The 13,107-nt window shown below is 38.6% G+C and overlaps 1 long non-coding RNA gene across 1 annotated transcript; it reads right to left on the bottom strand.

Annotated features, from left to right (window-relative positions):
• On the bottom strand, positions 1-11,654 carry LOC140710200 (uncharacterized). The gene is made up of 4 exons (XR_012091141.1): positions 11,576-11,654; positions 10,885-11,006; positions 9,273-9,557; positions 1-188 (listed from the first exon to the last, which is right to left on the bottom strand). It is a non-coding gene; the product is annotated as an uncharacterized lncRNA (long non-coding RNA).
• Between the last annotated feature and the right edge of the window lie 1,453 nt (positions 11,655-13,107).

Genomic DNA, 13,107 nt, shown 5'->3' with positions numbered 1-13,107 from the left:
TTTATACTAAGCTGAGTTTTTAATGTAGTCACTAAATTAAATGTATAAACAAAAGTGTGGTAATATATAGCACAATCTATACAGTTCAGTTCAGAAAGAGATCTTTTGTTGTGATCACATTCAAAACTGGATACCTGGTGAATGAAAGTTACCCAATATAATTCAGTTGGACTATTCAGGAAGTAGTGCTACAGGAAACAAAAACAAAAAGAATAATAATTCAATTGGACTAGCTAGCCAACTGTTGCCTGTGTAAAGTGATCACTCAACATGAAGTCAAGAGACTACTTCAATGAAAGAAAACAGAAAGGATAGAGCAGTTGGGTTGTAAACACGAGTTCTCCTTTCTTGTATTCTTATTGTCTAAAGAGGAGCAGAGTAAAGTACAAGGAGAAAATCATGTTTTATAAGAGTCGAGTGAACTGGACTTTCTTTTTTCTTTTTTTTCTTTTTCTTTTCTTTTTTTTTTTTTTTTTTTGAGATAGGGTCTCATTCCAGTCACCTAGGCTAGAGTGCAGTGGCACAATCACCACAGTTCACTGCAGCCTCGACTTCCCTGTAGCTGGGACTATAGGCACGTGCCACCATCCCCTGCTAATTTTTGTATTTTTTGTAGAGACAGGGTTCTGCCATGTTGCCCTTGAACTCCTGAGCTCAAGCAATCTACACACCTTGGCCTCTCAAAGTGCCTGGATTATAGACATGAGCCAGGGCACCCAGGCTGAATTAAGCTTTCTAACTATGAAAGAAAGTCAGAAAACCATTAGCTAGAAGTTCCTGCGCCTTGAAAATAATTCCTCCTACTGTACTACTCCAAAATCAATGCCATTGGGGGAAGAATTATTGAGTGAAATGTTTTCTTTCCCAACCATCTCCAATATCTTACTAAAAAGAAAAATGTGAAAGGAAAACTGTTGTGGCAAGATATTGTACCAACAGGCCTTATTTGGGTCACTATGCCTCAGTCACCCTTGTCCCACAATAGCACTTCTCTGTTCTCAATACCTTGCTCCTGTCCTTTTAGACCCAGTTAGTACCTTTTCATTTCCAAGAAGTGGGCTAGTGTAATGGAAAGAATGCTAGGCTTGAAGCCTATTCTCAAATCTTGGCTCTGTTACTCAACTACCTAAGTCAGATCTCTTGTCTTCTTGGTGATTGTTTTCTATACTTTAAAATAGGAGCAATAAAACTTATCTCACAGAATTAAAGTTGGTGCAAATGTTTACTTCTAATGGCCAAAACTGCAATTACTTTTGCACCAACCTATATATACTTGGCATATAGTGTTATGAGTAAATATTTGTTTACTTATTTATTTTAAGGCTTCTTCCAATTACTCCAGCATATATAGCTTTTCTTCCAAATCTGTGAACCCTGACACATCGTTAATAACAGTTATTTGATACTTAATCCAATGCAGGGTACTTTTTTACTTACAAATTTAAGAATTAAGTGAGGCCAGGCGCCGTGGCTCACGCCTGTAATCCTAGCACTTTGGGAGGCCAAGGTGAGTGGATCACGAGTGCAGGAGATCGAGACCATTCTGGCTAACACGGTAAAACCTCGTCTCTACTGAAAATACAAAAATTAGCTGGGTGTGGTGGCACATGCTTGTAGTCCCAGCTACTTGAGAGGCTGAGGCAGGAGAATCACTTGAACCCAGGAAGCAGAGGTTACAGTGAGCCAAGATCGTGCCACTGTACTCCAGCCTGGGCTACAGAGGGAGACTTCGTCCCCCCAACCAAAAAAAAAAAAAAAAAAAAAAAGAAGAGATTACAATCTTTGAGTACATGGCAGCAGTCCAGACTTCTAAGTGGGCTGTGCCTCGGATCTCAGAAGTGTTGAATGAATTCATGTCTTAATCATCTGTGCCTCTTGTAGCTCTCTCTGTTAATAGGAAACTATTGTGGGATTGAAAAGGGAAACGTATTTTGTTTTGTGCTCTATGGGGATAAAGACCATGGTTCATTTTGCATCTAACCATAGTTTTTATCCCAGTGTTTTTGCACATAATTTTTATCTTCTAAAAAAATAGACGCATTGAACTTTTAGATGTGATTTTCTTTTTAATTTTTTTTTTTTTTTTTTTTTTTTTTTGAGACAGAGTCTTGCTTCGTCACCATGCTGGAGTGCAGTGGTATGACCTCAGCTCACTGCAACTTCTGCCTCCCGGGTTCTAGCAATCTTTCTGCCTCAGTCTCCCTAGTAGCTGGGACTACAGGAACCTGCCACCACACCCCGCTAATTTTTGTGTTTTTAGTAGAGACGGAGTTTCCCCATGTTGACCAGGTTGGTCTCGATCTCCCGACCTCGTGATCTGCCCGCTTCGGCCTCCCAAAGTGCTGGGATTATAGGCGTGCACCACCGTGCCCAGCCTAGAAGTGATTTTCTTTATTTCAATTGAATAGGAAATTTCCTTTTCTGCAAAGAACTAATATTTTCTTTGCTTTTAAGGGGATTCTGTCAAATTTTAAAATGCTTTCTTCAAGAACTTATAGTGTCTTAAATGATTCAGGATCTACTGAGTCATAAAACTTTTATTAGTTTTACTCCATCTGGAATGAATTTTATTAGTTTTACTCTATCTGGAATGAATTTTATTAGTTTTACTCTATCTGGAATGAATTTATGGATGTCCAATTTGCATGTTAAGTATAAATGAAGGAGAAAAATATTTTATATATGTTTTTTAAAGTACCAGATTGTCTACTGGGAAATTAGCTTCATTAATTGACCATATTGTCACTACTGTATATAGAAATTTCTAGATAATTTCTTATTGGTCTCACTAAGTTTAAAGCATGATGCCCCCTCACCCAATGGAACAGTAATGTAGACATGCCTTAGAAAAGCCAGTTACATATAGGTTAAGAAAATCTTCAAAGATCCCGAAGAACCATGGTCATTTCTTTGCCATACTTAAAGTGGTATAAAGAATGAAATTCAAGTTATTGAAAGGTTAGGCCAATCAGAATGAATTGAAAGCTTTTTAGAATATTTGTTTTACAAACAGAAGGGTACAGTGCTTCCTGTGTTACTTCCAAATGAGCTGATAGACTTAGAAAAAGTGTCTCGAATTCAAGTTACCATTTTAGACCATGAAGTGACACACCAAGGATGATCCGAGAAGTGCCATAGAACAAATCTAGCTCCCAGTGACCTTTGAGCTGCCATACATGCTCTGGACTCCCAAACTCTAGACTTCCTCTATGTGAAAAGGAAACAAACTTTGATTTAAGTCAAAAATGGAAACGGAAATAGCCAATTTAGTGATCTCTGTCACTTTTTAGAAGTATCCTTTTTGTATCCTATCCTTTGTTCAATTTATTTCATTTTATAATACACTAGCTGTTTGTATTTCCTTGAATCTACACTGTGCATTTGAAGCTAGCAAATTGCAAACATAGTTTCAGTGCTAAAGATTGGTTACTCATTCTATCAAGTTTGCAGTAAGTTGTTTGTAGGTGACTCTAATTAAAAGTCAAGACCATATGCAAAGTCTACAATCTCAAATTTTAAACTTTGCAATTTAGAAGGTTAAGCCCTACCCCACCTCTCTCTTATCTGACCACTAATCTAATACCACATATTTTTGCTCTCCCAAATGGCATATTAGTCTACTTGATGGGCTACAGCAGGTATTTACTGAGTGTCTGTTTTGTGTGAAGCATTGTGCTGAATACTGTGAAGTTTACAGATGTGTTGTGAAGTTTTTAATTTTTTAGAAAGTAACCAGTTTATTGAATAGGGTAGAATCTGTGGGGTACAAATGGGGAGCGGGTTTATTTTTTTCTGATCTTCAAACATTCACTGATAACTCTTTCATTCTTGCCTTATAGATAACCCTTAAGATCCCAAAACTTTTTAGTCCTTTTGGATGTGTAAGGTTCATTTTCAGATAGTAAAAGAAAAACAAATACAGTTAGGTCTAAATCAAGACTTTAATCTTACATGTAATTCAAAGTTTTCCCTGGCTTCCCCCACCTCCCAAGACTCAGGCACCCACAGTGGGCATGGGGAGTGTGATCTTCCTCTGACTTTTAATTTACTCTTTACCACATGGTAGTAAGTGGCAACTCCATTTTAATCTGTCTTCTTAATTCCTGCCACTTTCCTTGCTGCTCATTTCTTTCCAGTTCCATTGTCTTTCTTTCAATCCCAGAATATAATAACCATGTTGCAAGAACCTTTGGATTTACTCTTCTTTCTGCTTAAAGCTTTTCCTTCCAGCTCGCCACGTGGCTTGCTCCCTCACTTTTAAGCCTCTGCTTAAATGTTGCCTTATCAGCAAGGCCTTCCCTAAGTACCCTGTCTCAAGTGGCTATGCCCACAACCATCATTTCCTTACTCTGCTTTATTTTTCTCATCTCACCATCTGATAAATTATACTTCTGCTGGGAAGTTAGGTGTCTGTTTCACCTTCTGCAGGTGCCTCCCATCTTTATGAGGGAGGTTGGGAGATAACACACTGTATCAGTCTGTTTTCATATGGCCATAAAGAACTGCCTGAGACTGGGTAATTTGTTAAAGGAAAGAGGTTTCATTGACACGGTTCAGCATGGCTCAGGAGGCCTCAGGAAACTTTCAATCATGGCAGAAGGCGAAGAAGAAGCAAGTCACCTTTTTCACAAGGTGGTAGGAAGGAGAAGTGCTGAGTGAATCAGGAAGAGCCCCTTACAAAACCATCAGATCTTGTGAGAACTCACTGTCACGAGAACAGCATGGGGGAAACCGCCCCCATGATTCAGTTGCCGCCACCTGGTCTCTCGCTTGACACGTGGGGTTTATGGGAATTATAATTCAAGATGAGATTTGGGTGGGGACACAAAGCCTAACCATATCCCTCTTCTCCCCTCTATGAGGAGGGGTGAAAAAAGGCCAACACATTCTTTACTCTTGAATTTCTGTTCTCTTTGACTTTGGCATATAGAATCTGTAGGTAAGAGTTTTATAAATACTAGACTGATCTGGCTTTTTATACTAAGTAGCGTGGATGTGTCAGACACTTCTCTTTAGAATATGGGGATAATTGTCTCTTATTTTCAGCTTTGAGACTTAGGCTAAAATATAAAGAAAACAAAACTTCATGCAGCATGCTGTTGAATAAGAACCTTCTCACAAATAAAGCTAGCATGCTTTAATTGTCACAAAGAGAACACTTGAATTTGAGATAACCATGATGCTATGACAGATGGCTCCATGAATTCAGGATGTCTAATTTTTAAGAACTAGGATCTGAGGTATTTACACAGCTCAAAAGCAATATAAAATTTGTTATGCAGTTACCGTGGTGGAACTTTATGGTTTCTGGCTGTCTAGCATTCACTCCTCTTTCTGGGACCACAACCCTTTGGCCACAGTGAATGTTCGTTAATGGATATGTGACCAAAATTGATGCAATTAGAATGAATCCTTGCACAATGACTGGACAGGAATCTGGGAGATATATGCCTGGTGTTGCTGGGGCCATGATGTGGCGAGAAGCTGCCTTTGAGTAAAGCAATGAAGAGGAAAGGGGTTGTAAGATGAAGAGAGGCCAAGGCCAAGGTACAGTGACATTGGTCCTGGATCCAGTCATGAAGTCAATGCTCACTTATACTTACATAAGTCAATTAACTTCCTTTTTCTTTTTCTTGTTCTTTTCTTTTTTTTTTTAAGTGAGGTTACTTGGCTTTTCATCACTTGTAACCCAATAGTCCTGGCTGTTGCCATGCATCCCACTTCTCAACTTAAAACTGTTGCCTGTGGTGCATTGTCATCAGAACTGCTATGTTCTTGGCATATTTTCTCAAGATGGACTTATTCCAGTGAGTGCTGATAATGGAAAGAATTTATTAATGTCCCGTTCTAGGATTCTCCTGGTTACTGGGAACAAAAAAAATATATAGTTAATTGTTTTGAGAAATTCACCAACGTTATGTTTGGATGTATGGTTATGTTTGTGATTCTGAATTTTACTGTTCTATATATGTGGCTGGAGAAATTTTCTTATTCATTTTCCATAATAATCCAAAATAGCAGGTTTAGCTGGGTACGGTGGCTCACACCTATAATGCCAGCACTTTGGGAGGCTGAGGCGGGTGGATCATTTGAGGTCAGTAGTTTGAGACCAGCCTGACCAACATAGTGAAACCCCATCTCCACTAAAAATACAAAAAAATTAGCTGGGCATGGTGATGCATGCCTGTAGTCCCAGCTACTCAGGAGGCTGAGGCAGGAGAATCACTTAAACCTGGGAGGTGGAGGTTGTAGTGAGCCAGGATCACACAACTGCACTTCAGCCTGGGCAACAGAACGAGACTCTGTCTCAAAAAAAAAAAAAAAAAAAGTAGGTTTGCATTATTTATTTATTTAGAGACAGGGCCTGGCTTTGTTACCCAGGCTGGGGTGCAGTGGCACAGTCTTGGCTCACTGCATCCTCTACCACCCGGGCTCAAACCATCTTCCACCTCAGCTTCCTGAGTAGCTGGGATCATAGGTGCACACCACCACGCCAAGCTAATTTTTGTATTTTTTTTTAGAGATGGGGTTTCACCATGTTGCCCAGACTGGTTTCCAACTCATGAGCTCAAGCAATCCGCCTGCCTTGGCCTCCCAAACTGCTGGGATTACAGGCATAAGCCACCATGATTATTTTTAGTAATCATTTTCACTAGTCTTTATAAAGTATGTGACTATCCTAATTAATGTTTTATGTTCTGATATATGTTATATACCTAACTATAAAGGTACTAAAAACATTTTCTTTTACAGAACCCAAAGTCCTTCAACATTAAAAAGAATGTGTTCCTCCTAGTGCCTGAAACATAGTTCTCTAATAAAAAGAGTTCTAAAGTAATAGCCCAGTCAAAATGGTTTACATCTTTGAGAATTCTTAGCAATGCTACTATTGGGAGACTTTTCTGGAAGATGTCTGAAATTATCACTAATACTGTGTCTTTATACATCCACCAAAGTTCTGACATTATTTTTTTGACGGTTGTGCCTTTAGTGACTCTTATTTCATTAAAAATATACTTGTTTGAAAGATCCTATAAATGACTGCCCACTGATGTGGGATACACGTCACCTCTCAACGTAGTATTTTTTTTTTTTTAAGCAGTATTTCTTATAGGAGTCTTATTGATCACATAGTAGTTACAAGAATGTCAGATGTGATGACATATACAATCTAAACCAGACAGGCTGATTAAGAATCTACATAATGTAGGCTGGGCGTGGTGGCTCACACCTGTAATCCCAGCACTTTGGGAGGCCAACGCGGGCAGGTCACCTGAGGTAGGGAGTTTGAGACCAGCCTGACCAACACGGAGAAACCCTGTCTCTACTAAAAATACAAAATTAGCCAGGCATGGTGGTGCATGCATGTAATCCCAGGTACTCGGGAGGCTGAGGCAGGAGAATTGCTTGAACCCAGGAGGCAGAGGTTGTGGTGAGCTGAGATTGTGCCATTGCACTCCAGTCTGGGCAACAAGAGTGAAACGCCGTCGCAAAACAACAACAACAACAACAACAACAAAATACATAATGTAAAAGTATAGTCCATATCGAAAGTGAGACATGTGGACAGGCAGCTGCAGTGGGGAGAGTAGGTGATGGGAATCCCTTTAATGATCACTTGAGGGCTCATATACAGTTATGTTGCTTTTCCCCATTCCATTACGGAAAATAATTTTCACTAACAGATACAGGTATTCCGTACACATTCAGTACACAGAGTAAATTATGACCTGCTACATGTACAACCTAAAGTGGTATAACTGTGATCTTTCTCTGATACTCCTATGAAAATAGTGAATAGTGAACCCCATGTAGGCAGTGGGAAGCACTGGTAGCTTATTCTAGTTTGAGCTTGGAAGATGTTTAACTCTTGACATTAATATTTGTAAAGAGCATATTTCCTTTTGCTCTGTTTTCCTCACAACTGACCTGCACTCAGAGTGGGGGAAATTTTTTTTACTTTTTTATTTTCATAGGTTTTAGGGGGAACAGGTGATGTTTGGTTACATGAGTAAGTTTTTAGTGGTGATTTGTGAGATTTTGGTGCACCCATCACCCAAGCAGTGTACATTAAACCCAATTTGTAGTCTTTTATCAGAATGGATAATTTTGATAGTTGTTTGACCTAAAAGTAATAACTGAACTGCTTTTTAATAATATATTTTAGTCACATACTTAACACAAAATGTGGGTCATCTATAACTTTGTGCTAAGAGGTAGAAAGGAATGTATCTATATTTTAATGATTTTAGTTTTAATTTTCTGTAGTTTCTAATACTGTCCTAAAGAATGAAATGGATACAACTGCTTCTTCATTTACCAAAGCAAGCAGTAGTTTGAGCTCTTAGATTAGAGAAAATACAAAACAAGAAATGCCCCTCTTTTTCTCTAGGGCTTTTAAAGAAACTAGACCAAATTTATAAATTATTCAAAGTTCATATAGAGTAGTGGTGTTCTTCTGTGTAACTGTCTAAAGAGCAAATCAAATAAGAAATTTCTAACACTGCAAGAGCATTGCCTTTTGGTATATTTCTATTAAGAATTAGGAATCTTTAACAGCAGTTCACAGTCAGTCTCGTTTTCTTATATGCCCCCATTTTCCCTGCTTTTTGCTTATGGCATATGTATTTTGGAGCAGGTTGCTGGACAATTTATGCTTAGAGATTTTCTTAAGCAGATTTCTCTAGTTAGGTAAGAACCCTTCTGATAAAATGTGGCAGGTTCTATGAACCTAAAGAGAAGACTCAACGTCTCTCTGAATGCCTTTAAGTTACTGCTCAAATTACAAGTGCCTATTTGGGGGTGAAAAAAAAGGAGCATTAAAAGAACTTGAAGAATTATTTCACTGGCAACTTAGAATGCAAAATATTTTATTTTTGAATTTTTAAAATTTGGAAACAAGATAGCCTAGGATAAATAATATGGTTTTCTAAAATTGAATGTGCTCATTAAGAGCTCAGTTTTTCTGCTTTAAATGCAAACACAACTTTCTAAACTCCTAGGTGGCAACACTGCTGTTTTGATGATCTGTGATTAGATGAACTGATCAGTCTCAATTGGTAACATCCCCTTTTTTATCCTTCCCCCGCCCCCAACTCTGGGAAGGAGTTAAACATTCTAGAATAGATGCATTTTGTGTGTGTGTGTTTCTAGTCTTATACTGATAGCTTCACTCCAAATGTCTCTCTAGAGGTATATACTGTCACATATAGGAATCCGTCTTCATCCTTCTCACCTTCATACACTTCAGAAATCAGCATGGAAATACTCACCAAGCTGTCTCTGCTCACCACTAGGAAGAGGGCTTGATTACCATCAAGCTGTAAGGGCGTTCTAATTATCTTGACAAGTTTACTCATGTTGACCTGATCACGTACAAAATTACTTGGTTTTCCAGGCCAGGAAGCTGCTTCTCACCCCTGTGTCATTCTTTTGCCACTGGGATTTTGGTAAGACGCTGCTGTCAGGTAAGTGGGACGGACATCTACTCTTTGTTCAAAGGAGTAGCACTGCTTGAAGGTCTTCTCCAATGTCATGCCACGCAAGGCTGGCAAGGGCTGTGGCCTAGCAGAGGACCCTGGCCACTCCAGGTGGCGACAGCAACTGCTGCAGATCTGACTTGAGTAACAGAAGCTTCCTTTGTCCAAAGTTCTAACTTCAATTTCCTGCTTTTATTTTTAAAAGAAAATGTTTGTGGGAAGAAATACCAAAATTTGATAATGAATTTTGAAATGAAATTCATTGTAGATTCAGTCAGAGGGAAAAACCTTGAGGCTCCAGATACCATAAAATATGCACAGGGTCACGTTTTGGGTTCCATCTCATAGGAATGTGGAGAAATCAGAGAGGTTCCTAGTAAAATATTACCAGGTAGAAAATAGGATAAATAAGGAAAGTCCTGGTGGTTCCTTTGCTAAAAACGGAAAAGTTGATCCCAAAGTCTCAAGTCTGCTTGTTTAATTCCTTAAGCAAATGTTGATTACATGCTTATCATACAGCAGGTACTGTGGTAAGGTTTTGTCCTATGGAGTCAAAGTTAGATATTGAAATTTATCTAATATATATTAGATACATATGTGATATGCTGAGGGAAGATAGATTCCAAATGCTATTGAAGCCTAGAAGAAGGGCAGCTGAGCCAGTGATCAGGGAAGATTCCAGAGAAGGTGGGGTTTGACATGAGACTTAAAGATGGGTATGAGTTTACCTGGTGGATAGGGGAAAGCATTTTAGAAAACATGTGCAAAATAAAAACAGTATATTTGAGGACTCCTAAATAAAGTATGATGGAGAGAGGGTAAGAAGAAAGCAGGTTGGACACCAAAGAAAGGGAGATGAAGCTGGCACAGTAGTGCATGCCTGTAATCTCGGCTACTCAGGAGGCTGAGACAGGAAAATTGCTTGAGCCTAGGAGTTCCAGATCAGCCTGGGTGACATAGCAAGACCCTGTCTCTTAAAACAAAACAAAACAAAAACGAAGGTGAACAGGGAAAAGGGTGCCTTGCTTGCAACTGTTATTCCTTAGAATTTGAATTGTCTTATTATTATTATTATTTTTACTTTTTAGAATCAGTCAACAACCCATTCTATGAAATAGAAAGGGCAGTCCCAGCATTTGGATTCTCTTAAAGGCAATGAGAAACTAATTAATCTAGGGAGGAATATTCTCATATTTGCTTTTTTTTTTTTTTTAAGCTTTTGTGGATGGTTTTCTTAAAGAGAAGACTGTTGACTTCTCCATATCCACAAGGGAGAGAGTAAGAGGGAAAAGATAACATGTAGGGAATGAATTGTTGCAAGAGAGAGTTCGATTAGACAAAGGAAGAACTTGACCCTGTGGGGATTAAACAGAGGTTATGAAGGGAATTGGTAGCCTTTTCAGACCTGAGGATGTTTTATAAAGGGTGGTCATTGTCTTTCACATTGTAAGTTTTGTTTCTGGTTGAGGCAAGAGGTTGGACGTATTCAGACTTCCTACAGCATGTTCTTTAGAAGAGTCATTCCATCTGTTAACAGATAACAGAAAACAAAGTTGCAGTGCTCCCCAGAAGTTTGGCTTAGGCACAACTGAATAGGCCTATCTATTTACTGCACTATTTTTTTAAACGACATTTAATGTGATAATGTAAACTATGAATATTTGAGTAGAACATTGGATTCAGGGTCTCCAAACTTGATTACAGGATCCCTTTTATATAGGGAACTTATGGTCTTCTGTTCTAAGAAGCACTCTTGGTAAAATGCTGAACCAGATACATTTGATTCTGTTACAAACTCTAAGATTCTTCCTTAGGTTCTGAAATCCTAAAAAAATATAAGATTTGGAGTTACTTTTCCATAATGCTTATTTATCATGAAATTATGCTCATTCATTCAATATCTGCCTTCTCTGGGGCATATATAAGCTCTCAAGTCTGTTGATATTTAATAATAACTATGCAGTGACTATTTTTCAGAGTCCTGAAGGATGGATAAGTCAGATAAAATATGAACAGATACAATGTCCACCTTAAATCAAACTAAAATCCTAAGGGCCAACTTAGTAGAAAGTTTGGGAAACAGCAGGTCTACTCACTTTAAAGAATGAAAGGAAAAGAGGGAGTAGATAAACCATCCCTTATCTCCACACCTGAAGATATTTCTTGGCACATGTCAAAACTCAGGAGGTTAGAATTCTAATGTGTATTCAAAGAGAGATGGAACTTTGGAGTCATCTAAGGAATGTTGCCATTGGGAATGTAACATTTAAGTGCCAGGAATAACATTTGGGATCCTCAACAAACTCTAAGGCCAGTGCAGTGGCACATGCCTGTAATCCCAACTATTTGGGATGCTGAGGCAGGAGGACTGCTTGAGCCCAGGAGTTCAAGGGCAAAATGGTGAGCCTTCGTCTTCAAAACAAAAAAACAAAAACCAAAAAACCCAAATACAAAAAACCCTCAAGAACTACTTTTCAGTGATTAAATCTAATCCTGGGGTCGAAAATAGATTTTTTTCTTTCTTCTGTGCATATGCTTACCCAAGCAAATAGATTTTAATTGAGATATTTAGATGTAAATTCTAATTAGTTGTCAGTGTTGCCTGGAGTATTAGGATGAGAAGAATTGAGACTGAACCTCAACTGAATCCATGAAACAAATGTGGAAATTGATGAGCAATATCTGCCTTATCTGGGGGAAGTGTGTGAAGCTCCCCATCCTTGTAGTTGCCATCCCCTTTCTAAGTTATACTTGGAAGTATGTTAGGTTGTAAAGGGTGCTATGAGCTGGATTGGATCAGAAACAAAAATTTGAGAAATAGAATGATTCACAAGATCTTGTCAAATCATGCAGAATGTATATAACTCCATAGGTCTAGAAGAAACTGGTGTACAAGGGAGCCAAGTAACATTGATTTAGATTAGAAGTGTGAACTTTGCAGAAATGTGGTACAACCTAGGACCCCATAGAAAGGAGTCCTTGACAAAGAAGTTTACAAATATCTTTTAGCACATGAAGTGTACGTCTTCAAATTTTGTAGTGTCTGTATGAGAATTTCTGCTGGAGATTGTATACTTGGTCTTTCCTATGAATGCATCAAATTCATGTTAATATCTGTACTTTGCCAAGCAGTACTGAAAATTCTTGATGAAGTTCTCTATATAAATAATTTTATTTTCTTTTGCAAATGGGGCCTCTGTTACCCGTAGGGATCCCCCAGAGTCCTACAACAGGTGACACTATCAAGAGGAGGTATACTAGACTGGGAATGAAGGAAGAAAACTAGTACTTATTGTGTTGTTGATCACACAGCATCCAGACAAATCCTGCCACCATCTCCTAGTAGGGCTTGTCCTATTGATGGGTGAGCTGCCGCCCAAGTGGAGTGGTGCACCTGGTGAGTCAGGAAGAGTTACAGCTTCATACCCAGCTTGTTGTCCACATCCAATTCTGTTTCTTAGCCAAATGACATAAAAAACAACTTGAGAAAAATACAAAGTAATGTCCTTCTGAGAGTTTACTTGCAGTAGTGTCTGGTTTGTGGCTAGAATTCTGGACTTGAAATTAGGAGAGCTGAGCAGAAACAGAAATGGAAATGTCTGTGTTCCTTTCTCAGTTTGACCAGGCA

This window comes from Chlorocebus sabaeus, chromosome 25 (genome assembly GCF_047675955.1).
Source record: "Chlorocebus sabaeus isolate Y175 chromosome 25, mChlSab1.0.hap1, whole genome shotgun sequence".
NCBI lineage: Eukaryota > Metazoa > Chordata > Mammalia > Primates > Cercopithecidae > Chlorocebus > Chlorocebus sabaeus.
This window is presented reverse-complemented; position numbering and strand designations above follow the sequence as displayed.